This window comes from Trichomycterus rosablanca, chromosome 2 (genome assembly GCF_030014385.1).
Source record: "Trichomycterus rosablanca isolate fTriRos1 chromosome 2, fTriRos1.hap1, whole genome shotgun sequence".
Classification (NCBI taxonomy): domain Eukaryota; kingdom Metazoa; phylum Chordata; class Actinopteri; order Siluriformes; family Trichomycteridae; genus Trichomycterus; species Trichomycterus rosablanca.
In genome coordinates this window covers 23778798-23788967 of record NC_085989.1, presented here as the reverse complement: position 1 = coordinate 23788967, position 10170 = coordinate 23778798, and positions in this window count along the sequence as shown.

Sequence of the window (10170 nt, the reverse complement as noted above, 5' to 3'; positions counted from 1 at the left end):
AGGTCTACTAAGGTACAGTAAAGTCTACGAAGGTCCAGTTAGGTCTATCAAGGTACAGTAAAGTCTACCAAGGTCCACTAAAGTCTACCAAAGTCCAGTTAGGTCTACCAAGGTCCAGTAAAGTCTACCAAGGTACAGTAAAGTCTACCAAAGTCCAGTTAGGTCTACCAAGGTACAGTAAAGTCTACGAAGGTCCAGTTAGGTCTATCAAGGTACAGTAAAGTCTACCAAGGTACAGTAAAGTCTACCAAAGTCCAGTAAAGTCTACCAAGGTCCAGTAAAGTCTATCAAAGTCCAGTTAGGTCTACCAAGGTACAGTAAAGTCTACCAAGGTCTATTTTGGTCTACCAAGGTCCAGTAAAGTCTACCAAGGTCCAGTTAGGTCTACCAAGGTACAGTAAAATCTACCAAGGTCCAGTAAAGTCTACCAAGGTACAGTAAAGTCTACCAAGGTACAGTAAAATCAACCAAGGTCCATTTAGGTCTACCAATGTCCAGAAAGGTCTACCAAGGTACAGTAAAGTCTACCAAGGTCCAGTTAGGTCTACCAAGGTCCAGTTAGGTCTACCAAGGTCCAGTTAGGTCTACCAAGGTACATTAAAGTCCACCAAGGTCCAGTAAAGGCTACCAAGGTCCAGTAAAGTCTTCCAAGGTCCAATAAAGTCTATCAAGGTCCAGTTAGGTCTATCAAGGTCCAGTAAAGTCTACCAAGGTACAGTAAAGTCTAGCAAGGTCCAGTAAAGTCTACCAAGGTCCAGTAAAGTCTACCAAGGTACAGTAAAGTCTACCAAGATACAGTAAAGTCTACCAAAAACCAGTTAGGTCTACCAAGGTACAGTTAAGTCTACCAAGGTCCAGTAAAGTCTACCAAGGTAAAGTAAAGTCTACCAAGGTACAGTAAAGTCTACCAAGGTACAGTAAAGTCTACCAAAGTCCAGTTAGGTCTACCAAGGTACAGTAAAGTCTACGAAGGTCCAGTTAGGTCTATCAAGGTCCAGTAAAGTCTACCAAGGTCCACTAAAGTCTACCAAAGTCCAGTTAGGTCTACCAAGGTACAGTAAAGTCTACGAAGGTCCATTTAGGTCTATCAAGGTACAGTAAAGTCTACCAAGGTCCACTAAAGTCTACCAAAGTCCAGTTAGGTCTACCAAGGTCCAGTAAAGTCTACCAAGGTACAGTAAAGTCTACCAAGGTACAGTAAAGTCTACCAAAGTCCAGTTAGGTCTACCAAGGTACAGTAAAGTCTACGAAGGTCCAGTTAGGTCTATCAAGGTACAGTAAAGTCTACCAAGGTACAGTAAATTCTACCAAAGTCCAGTAAAGTCTACCAAGGTCCAGTAAAGTCTACCAAAGTCCAGTTAGGTCTACCAAGGTAAAGTAAAGTCTACCAAGGTCCAATAAAGTCTACCAAGGTACAGTAAAGTCTACCAAGGTCCAGTAAAGTCTACCAAGGTACAGTAAAGTCTACCAAGGTCCAGTTAGGTCTTCCAAGGTCCAGTAAAGTCTACCAAGGTCCAGTAAAGTCTACCAAGGTCCAATAAAGTCTTCCAAGGTCCAGTAAAGTCTACCAAGGTACAGTAAAGTCTTCCAAGGTCCAGTAAAGTCTACCAAGGTACATTAAAGTCCACCAAGGTCCAGTAAAGGCTACCAAGGTACAGTAAAGTCTTCCAAGGTCCAGTAAAGTCTACCAAGGTCCAGTAAAGTCTACCAAGGTCCAGTTAGGTCTACGGAGGTCCAGTAAAGTCTACCAAGGTACAGTAAAGTCTACCAAGGTACAGTAAAGTCTGCCAAGGTACAGTAAAGTCTACCAAGGTACAATAAAGTCTACCAAGGTCCACTTAGGTCTACCAAGGTCCAGTAAAGTCTACCAAGGTCCAGTTAGGTCTACCAAGGTACAGTTAGGTCTACCAAGGTACAGTAAAGTCTACCAACGTACAGTAAAGTCTGCCAAGGTACAATAAAGTCTACCAAGGTCCAGTTAGGTCTACCAAGGTCCAGTTAGGTCTACCAAGGTACAGTAAAGTCTACCAAGGTAGAGTTAGGTCTACCAAGGTTCAGTAAAGTCTACCAAGTTACAGTAAAGTCTACCAAGGTCCAGTAAAGTCTACCAAGGCACAGTAAAGTCTACCAAGGTCCAGTTAGGTCTACCAAGGTCCAGAAAAGTCTACCAAGGTCCAGTTAGGTCTACCAAGGTCCAGTAAAGTCTACCAAGGTCCAGTTAGGTCTACCAAGGTCCAGTAAAGTCTACCAAGGTACAGTAAAGTCTACCAAGGTCCAGTTAGGTCTACCAAGGTCCAGTAAAGTCTACCAAGGTACAGTAAAATATACCAAGGTCCAGTTAGGTCTACCAAGGTCCAGAAAAGTCTACCAAGGTACAGTAAAGTCTACCAAGGTACAGTAAAGTCTACCAAGGTCCAGTTAGGTCTACCAAGGTCCAGTAAAGTCTACCAAGGTCCAGTAAAGTCTACCAAGGTCCAGTTAGGTCTACCAAGGTCCAGTTAGGTCTACCAAGGTCCAGTAAAGTCTACCAAGGTACAGTAAAGTCTACCAAGGTACAGTAAAATCTACCAAGGTCCAGTTAGGTCTACCAAGGTACAGTAAAGTCTACCAAGGTCCTGTTAGGTGTACCAAGGTACAGTAAAGTCTACCAAGGTCCAGTTAGGTGTACCAAGGTACAGTAAAGTCTACCAAGGTCCAGTTAGGTGTACCAAGGTACAGTTAAAACTTCGAGCTAGGAAAACGGGGACAGTGCCATACAGTGCGTCTCGTAGAGGAGAGGCTCCTGTGCGGTCCTGGCGAGCTTCTGGCCTTTTGTTCGCGCTGTAACCCTAAAAAACCACTTATGTTCTCCGGGTCACTTTAAAAATCTTGACGCCTAACAGTAATCTTTTTTTTTACTTCGAGCTAGGAGGACGGGGACAGTGCCATACGGTGCGTCTCGTAGAGGAGAGGCTCCTGTATGGTCCTGGCGAGCTTCTGGCCTTTTGTTCGCGCTGTAACCCTAAAAAAACACTTATGTTCTTCGGGACACTTTGAAAATCTTGACCCCTAACAGTTACTTCTTAAAACTTCGAGCTAGGAGGACGGGGACAGTGCCATACAGTGCGTCTGGTAGAGGAGAGGGTCCTGTGCGGTCCTGGCGAGCTTCTGGCCTTTTGTTCGCGCTGTAACCCTAAAAAAACACTTATGTTCTTCGGGACACTTTGAAAATCTTGACCCCTAACAGTAATCTTTTTTTTTACTTCGAGCTAGGAGGACGGGGACAGTGCCGAGAGAAGAGGCTCCTAGAGGAGAGTGCCAGTCTCGTAGAGGAGAGGCTCCTGTATGGTCCTGGCGAGCTTCTGGCCTTTTGTTCGCGCTGTAACCCTAAAAAACCACTTATGTTCTTCGGGACACTTTTAAAATCTTTACCCCTAACAGTTACTTCTTAAAACTTTGAGCTAGGAGGACGGGGACAGTGCCATACAGTGCGTCTCGTAGAGGAGAGGCTCCTGTGCGGTCCTGGCGAGCTTCTGGCCTTTTGTTCGCGCTGTAACCCTAAAAAACCACTTATGTTCTCCGGGTCACTTTAACAATCTTGACGCCTAACAGTAATCTTTTTTTTTACTTCGAGCTAGGAGGACGGGGACAGTGCAATACGGTGCGTCTCGTAGAGGAGAGGCTCCTGTATGGTCCTGGCGAGCTTCTGGCCTTTTGTTCGCGCTGTAACCCTAAAAAAACACTTATGTTCTTCGGGACACTTTTAAAATCTTGACCCCTAACAGTTACTTCTTAAAACTTCGAGCTAGGAGGACGGGGACAGTGCCATACACTGCGTCTCGTAGAGAAGAGGCTCCTGTGCGGTCCTGGCGAGCTTCTGGCCTTTTGTTCGCGCTGTAACCCTAAAAAACCACTTATGTTTTCCAGGTCACTTTGAAAATTTTGACTCCTAACAGTTGCTTCTTAAAACTTTGAGCTAGGAGGACAGGGACAGTGCCATACGGTGCGTCTCGTAGAGGAGAGCCCCCTGTTTTGTCCGATCGAGCTTCTGGCCTTTTGTTCGCGCTGTAACCAGAAAAAACCACTTATGTTATTCGGGACACTTTGAAAATCTTGACCCCTAACAGTAATCTTTTTTTTTACTTCGAGCTAGGAGGACGGGGACAGTGCCGAGAGGAGAGGCTCCTAGAGGAGAGTGCCAGTCTTGTAGAGGAGAGGCTCCTGTATGGTCCGGGCGAGCTTCTTGGCCTTTTGTTCGCGCTGTAACCCTAAAAAACCACTTATGTTCTTCGGGACACTTTGAAAATCTTGACGCCTAACAGTTACTTCTTAAAACTTCGAGCTAGGAGGACGGGGGCAGTGCCATACAGTGCGTCTCGTAGAGGAGAGGCTCCTTTGCGGTCCTGGCGAGCTTCTGGCCTTTTGTTCGCGCTGTAACCCTAAAAAACCACTTATGTTTTCCGGGTCACTTTGAAAATCTTGACGCCTAACAGTTACTTCTTAAAACTTCGAGCTAGGAGGACAGGGACAGTGCCATACAGTGCGTCTGGTAGAGGAGAGGGTCCTGTGCGGTCCTGGCGAGCTTCTGGCCTTTTGTTCGCGCTGTAACCCTAAAAAACCACTTATGTTCTTCGGGACACTTTGAAAATCTTGACCCCTAACAGTAATCTTTGTTTACTTCGAGCTAGGAGGACGGGGACAAAGCCATACGGTGCGTCTCGTAGAGAAGGGCCCCCTGTATGGTCCTGGCGAGCTTCTGGCCTTTTGTTCGTGCTGTAACCCTAAAAAAACACTTATGTTCTTCGGGACACTTTGAAAATCTTGACCCCTAACAGTTACTTCTTAAAACTTCGAGCTAGGAGGACGGGGACAGTGCCATACAGTGCGTCTGGTAGAGGAGAGGGTCCTGTGCGGTCCTGGCGAGCTTCTGGCCTTTTGTTCGCGCTGTAACCCTAAAAAACCACTTATGTTCTTCGGGACACTTTGAAAATCTTGACCCCTAACAGTAATCTTTTTTTTTACTTCGAGCTAGGAGGACGGGGACAGTGCCGAGTGAAGAGGCTCCTAGAGGAGAGTGCCAGTCTCGTAGAGGAGAGGCTCCTGTATGGTCCTGGCGAGCTTCTGGCCTTTTGTTCGCGCTGTAACCCTAAAAAACCACTTATGTTCTTCTGGACACTTTTAAAATTTTGACCCCTAACAGTTACTTCTTAAAACTTCGAGCTAGGAGGACGGGGACAGTGCCATACAGTGCGTCTCGTAGAGGAGAGGCTCCTGTGCGGTCCGATCGAGCTTCTGGCCTTTTGTTCGCGCTGTAACCCTAAAAAACCACTCATGTTTTCCGGGTCACTTTAAAAATCTTGACCCCTAACAGTAATCTTTTTTTTTACTTCGAGCTAGGAGGATGGGGACAGTGCCATACGGTGCGTCTCGTAGAGGAAAGGCTCCTGTATGGTCCTGGCGAGTTTCTGGCCTTCTGTTCGCGCTGTAACCCTAAAAAACCACTTATGTTCTTCGGGACACTTTGAAAATCTTGAACCCTAACAGTAATCTTTTTTTTTACTTCGAGCTAGGAGGACGGGGACAGTGCCATACAGTGCGTCTCGTAGAGGAGAGGCTCCTGTGCGGTCTTGGCGAGCTACTGGCCTTTTGTTCGCGCTGTAACCCTAAAAAACCACTTATGTTTTCCGGGTCACTTTGAAAATCTTGACTCCTAACAGTAATCTTTTTTTTTACTTCGAGCTAGGAGGACGGGGACAGTGCCGAGAGGAGAGGCTCCTAGAGGAGAGTGCCAGTCTCGTAGAGAAGAGGCTCCTGTATGGTCCTGGCGAGCTTCTTGGCCTTTTGTTCGCGCTGTAACCCTAAAAAACCACTTATGTTCTTCGGGACACTTTTAAAATCTTGACCCCTAACAGTTACTTCTTAAAACTTCGAGCTAGGAGGACGGGGGCAGTGCCATACAGTGCGTCTCGTAGAGGAGAGGCTCCTGTGCGGTCCTGGCGAGCTTCTGGCCTTTTGTTTGCGCTGTAACCCAAAAAACCACTTATGTTCTCCAGGTCACTTTGAAAAACTTGACACCTAACAGTTTTTTTTTTTTTTACTTTGAGCTAGGAGGACGGGGACAGTGCCATACGGTGCGTCTCGTAGAGGAGAGCCCCCTGTGCGGTCCTGGCGAGCTTCTGGCCCTCTGTTCTCCCTTTAAGCCTAAAAAACCACTTATGTTCTCCGGGTCACTTTGAAAATCTTGACTCCTAACAGTTACTTCTTAAAACTTTGAGCTAGGAGGACGGGGACAGTGCCATACAGTGCGTCTCGTAGAGGAGAGGCTCCTGTGCGGTCCTGGCGAGCTTCTGGCCTTTTGTTTGCGCTGTAACCCTAAAAAACCACTTATGTTCTCCGAGTCACTTTGAAAATCTTGACGCCTAACAGTTACTTCTTAAAACTTCGAGCTAGGAGGACGGGGACAGTGCCATACAGTGCGTCTCAAAGAGCAGAGGCTCCTGTGCGGTCCTGGCGAGCTTCTGGCCTTTTGTTCTCCCTGTAAGCCTAAAAACCACTTATGTTCTCCGGGTCACTTTGAAAATCTCGACCCCTAACAGTAATCTTTTTTTTTACTTCGAGCTAGGAGGACGGGGACAGTACCATACGGTGCGTCTCAAAGAGCAGAGGCTCCTGTGCGGTCCTGGCGAGCTTCTGGCCTTTTGTTCTCCCTGTAAGCCTAAAAACCACTTATGTTCTCCGGGTCACTTTGAAAATCTCGACCCCTAACAGTAATCTTTTTTTTTACTTCGAGCTAGGAGGACGGGGACAGTACCATACGGTGCGTCTTGTAGAGCAGAGGCTCCTTTGCGGTCCTGGCGAGCTTCTGGCCTTTTGTTCGCACTGTACCCCTAAAAAACCTTTTATGTTCTCCGGGTCACTTTGAAAATCTTGACCCCTAACAGTAATCTTTTTTTTTACTTCGAGCTAGGAGGACAGGGACAGTGCCATATGGTGCGTCTCGTAGAGGAGAGGCTCTTGTACGGTCCGGGCGAGCTTCTGGCCTTTTGTTTGCGCTGTAACCCAAAAAACCACTTATGTTCTCCAGGTCACTTTGAAAAACTTGACACCTAACAGTTTTTTTTTTTTTTACTTTGAGCTAGGAGGACGGGGACAGTGCCATACGGTGCGTCTCGTAGAGGAGAGCCCCCTGTGCGGTCCTGGCGAGCTTCTGGCCCTCTGTTCTCCCTTTAAGCCTAAAAAACCACTTATGTTCTCCGGGTCACTTTGAAAATCTTGACTCCTAACAGTTGCTTCTTAAAACTTCGAGCTAGAAGGACGGGGACAGTTCCATACAATGCGTCTCGTAGAGGAGAGGCTCCTGTGCGGTCCTGGCGAGCTTCTGGCCCTCTGTTCTCCCTGTAAGCCTAAAAAACCACTTATGTTCTCCGGGTCACTTTGAAAATCTTGACCCCTAAGAGTAATCTTTTTTTTTAATTCGAGCTAGGAGGACGGGGACAGTGCCATACGATGCGTCTCGTAGAGGAGAGCCCTTTGTGCGGTCCGGACGAGCTTCTGGCCCTCTGTTCTCCCTGTAAGCCTAAAAAACCACTTATGTTCTTCTGGACACTTTTAAAATTTTGACCCCTAACAGTTACTTCTTAAAACTTCGAGCTAGGAGGACGGGGACAGTGCCATACAGTGCGTCTCGTAGAGGAGAGGCTCCTGTGCGGTCCGATCGAGCTTCTGGCCTTTTGTTCGCGCTGTAACCCTAAAAAACCACTCATGTTTTCCGGGTCACTTTAAAAATCTTGACCCCTAACAGTAATCTTTTTTTTTACTTCGAGCTAGGAGGATGGGGACAGTGCCATACGGTGCGTCTCGTAGAGGAAAGGCTCCTGTATGGTCCTGGCGAGTTTCTGGCCTTCTGTTCGCGCTGTAACCCTAAAAAACCACTTATGTTCTTCGGGACACTTTGAAAATCTTGAACCCTAACAGTAATCTTTTTTTTTACTTCGAGCTAGGAGGACGGGGACAGTGCCATACAGTGCGTCTCGTAGAGGAGAGGCTCCTGTGCGGTCTTGGCGAGCTACTGGCCTTTTGTTCGCGCTGTAACCCTAAAAAACCACTTATGTTTTCCGGGTCACTTTGAAAATCTTGACTCCTAACAGTAATCTTTTTTTTTACTTCGAGCTAGGAGGACGGGGACAGTGCCGAGAGGAGAGGCTCCTAGAGGAGAGTGCCAGTCTCGTAGAGAAGAGGCTCCTGTATGGTCCTGGCGAGCTTCTTGGCCTTTTGTTCGCGCTGTAACCCTAAAAAACCACTTATGTTCTTCGGGACACTTTTAAAATCTTGACCCCTAACAGTTACTTCTTAAAACTTCGAGCTAGGAGGACGGGGGCAGTGCCATACAGTGCGTCTCGTAGAGGAGAGGCTCCTGTGCGGTCCTGGCGAGCTTCTGGCCTTTTGTTTGCGCTGTAACCCAAAAAACCACTTATGTTCTCCAAGGTCACTTTGAAAAACTTGACACCTAACAGTTTTTTTTTTTTTTACTTTGAGCTAGGAGGACGGGGACAGTGCCATACGGTGCGTCTCGTAGAGGAGAGCCCCCTGTGCGGTCCTGGCGAGCTTCTGGCCCTCTGTTCTCCCTTTAAGCCTAAAAAACCACTTATGTTCTCCGGGTCACTTTGAAAATCTTGACTCCTAACAGTTACTTCTTAAAACTTTGAGCTAGGAGGACGGGGACAGTGCCATACAGTGCGTCTCGTAGAGGAGAGGCTCCTGTGCGGTCCTGGCGAGCTTCTGGCCTTTTGTTTGCGCTGTAACCCTAAAAAACCACTTATGTTCTCCGAGTCACTTTGAAAATCTTGACGCCTAACAGTTACTTCTTAAAACTTCGAGCTAGGAGGACGGGGACAGTGCCATACAGTGCGTCTCAAAGAGCAGAGGCTCCTGTGCGGTCCTGGCGAGCTTCTGGCCTTTTGTTCTCCCTGTAAGCCTAAAAACCACTTATGTTCTCCGGGTCACTTTGAAAATCTCGACCCCTAACAGTAATCTTTTTTTTTACTTCGAGCTAGGAGGACGGGGACAGTACCATACGGTGCGTCTCAAAGAGCAGAGGCTCCTGTGCGGTCCTGGCGAGCTTCTGGCCTTTTGTTCTCCCTGTAAGCCTAAAAACCACTTATGTTCTCCGGGTCACTTTGAAAATCTCGACCCCTAACAGTAATCTTTTTTTTTACTTCGAGCTAGGAGGACGGGGACAGTACCATACGGTGCGTCTTGTAGAGCAGAGGCTCCTTTGCGGTCCTGGCGAGCTTCTGGCCTTTTGTTCGCACTGTACCCCTAAAAAACCTTTTATGTTCTCCGGGTCACTTTGAAAATCTTGACCCCTAACAGTAATCTTTTTTTTTACTTCGAGCTAGGAGGACAGGGACAGTGCCATATGGTGCGTCTCGTAGAGGAGAGGCTCTTGTACGGTCCGGGCGAGCTTCTGGCCTTTTGTTTGCGCTGTAACCCAAAAAACCACTTATGTTCTCCAGGTCACTTTGAAAAACTTGACACCTAACAGTTTTTTTTTTTTTTACTTTGAGCTAGGAGGACGGGGACAGTGCCATACGGTGCGTCTCGTAGAGGAGAGCCCCCTGTGCGGTCCTGGCGAGCTTCTGGCCCTCTGTTCTCCCTTTAAGCCTAAAAAACCACTTATGTTCTCCGGGTCACTTTGAAAATCTTGACTCCTAACAGTTGCTTCTTAAAACTTCGAGCTAGAAGGACGGGGACAGTTCCATACAATGCGTCTCGTAGAGGAGAGGCTCCTGTGCGGTCCTGGCGAGCTTCTGGCCCTCTGTTCTCCCTGTAAGCCTAAAAAACCACTTATGTTCTCCGGGTCACTTTGAAAATCTTGACCCCTAAGAGTAATCTTTTTTTTTAATTCGAGCTAGGAGGACGGGGACAGTGCCATACGATGCGTCTCGTAGAGGAGAGCCCTTTGTGCGGTCCGGACGAGCTTCTGGCCCTCTGTTCTCCCTGTAAGCCTAAAAAACCACTTATGTTCTTCGGGACACTTTGAAAATCTTGACCCCTAACAGTAATCTTTTTTTTTACTTCGAGCTAGGAGGACGGGGACAGTGCCATACGGTGCGTCTCGTAGAGGAGATGCTCCTGTATGGTCCTGGCGAGCTTCTGGCCTTTTGTTCGCGCTGTAACCCTAAAAAAACA